The sequence below is a fragment of the Mauremys reevesii genome, linkage group 17 (genome assembly GCF_016161935.1).
Source record: "Mauremys reevesii isolate NIE-2019 linkage group 17, ASM1616193v1, whole genome shotgun sequence".
NCBI classification, from domain to species: Eukaryota; Metazoa; Chordata; order Testudines; family Geoemydidae; genus Mauremys; species Mauremys reevesii.
The window spans coordinates 7,363,633-7,365,070 of record NC_052639.1 but is presented as its reverse complement, the minus strand read 5'-3'; the positions used below and the strand labels follow the sequence as shown (position 1 = coordinate 7,365,070).

General features: G+C 50.4%; 1 non-coding gene across 1 annotated transcript; it reads left to right on the top strand.

The window, feature by feature from the left end:
* The first annotated feature begins 914 nt into the window (after positions 1-914).
* On the top strand, positions 915-986 carry TRNAQ-CUG. The gene has a single exon. It is a non-coding gene; the product is annotated as a tRNA-Gln (tRNA).
* The last annotated feature ends 452 nt before the right edge of the window (positions 987-1,438 follow it).

Below are 1,438 nucleotides of genomic sequence, written 5' to 3'. Positions count from 1 at the left end.
TTTCCTTTAAGCAAATGGCTTCTGCCAATCAGTTTGCCCTGCAGAAAATACAATTCCTGCTCAGAAGACACTGAGGTCCCCTTGCTTTACAGAGAGCAGGGCAGATTCCACAGATCTACCAGGCTCTGCCCTCCACCAGCTGCCTGTGTCAGGAGGGTCAGGCAGAGCCCAGAGCACTGCCCTGACTCCCCCTCAGTCTTTGCTCCCCAAACCACCTGTGTGCTCACCCACTTCGCTGTGAGACTCAAACCCTGCCTGGCTTGCTGTATGCTGGTGTGGTTTTCATCTGTCACGTTGATGTGCATGTGGGTCCTGTGTGATTTTGGTGGATGTCTTGCATAGTTCTGTGTGCATGGATGTGTGTATGATTTTTGCATTAATATTGTTTTGTGCTTTGTATTCTTTTGATATGTGGGTTTTGTGTTTCCTGTTGTGGGCTTTTGCTGTATTTTTGGTGTGGATTTGTTCTTTCTATATTTTGTGAGGTTTTCCTTTTTGTGTATATGGCTCTGTGTGCTGTGTGGGTTTGGTTTTTGTTATGTCTGTGTGGGCCTGTGCAGTGTGTGATTTTCTCATTCTCTGTGTGCGTGTTTGTCTCTCTGTTTGTATCTTCATGTGTAAATTCACTGGAACTTTTCAAAATCTGCACAGCTTTGCCAATTTTCACCAGGAATTTTCTCCATTAACAAATTCTCACTTGTTCCCTACCCGTTGGTTGTTCCCTACCCGTTGGTGACCATTGCCCCAGGGGCCTGTCAGTCTCAGGGTCCTGATTTCCCATTGGCCCTTCCCCCTTCTATTGGGACTGGGAACTAGCCAACCAAACCCCACTAAGTTTTAGTAAAGGGCCAACAGTCCCTTACACAAGCCAGCCCTGTGAGAGTCTCCAATGTCCCGAGAGACCAATACAAGCTGGTCCCATGGTGTAAAGGGCAGCACTCAGGACTCTGAATCCTGCAATCTGAGTTCAAATCTCAGTGGGACCTTGTGTTAGCTGGTGGTAAAGATCTGGTGCTCAAAGTGCTTTCCTGTCTCCAGCTATACAAAAGTGGGTCATTTCCCTCCTGCTGGTTAACTCCTTTCCCCACCAGAGCCAGGTCTTTGGTGGGGGTTTAGAAGTGGCTCTAGTGGTTGGGATTCTCACTGCTTCACCTGATGCCCACAAGTCTGGTGCTTGTAGCCACACTTTTCCTCTTGCTCACATGGCACTTGAAGAAAGCAGTGCCAGGGCCAGGCTTGATAGGCAGGAGGGAGGCAGAGTCCCAGGCTGGAGCCCAGCACACCTCTCCTCCTCTGGGCACCTGGAGCAGAGGCGGCTGGTGCTGACAGCTCTGAGGGAAGGCTTATAAGCCACAGAGCGACTGAGGGCGGGGCTAGACGAGGACAGGACCATGCCTATGTGTGGCCAGCAGACAGGCAACAAGACTCCCGGCCAGCC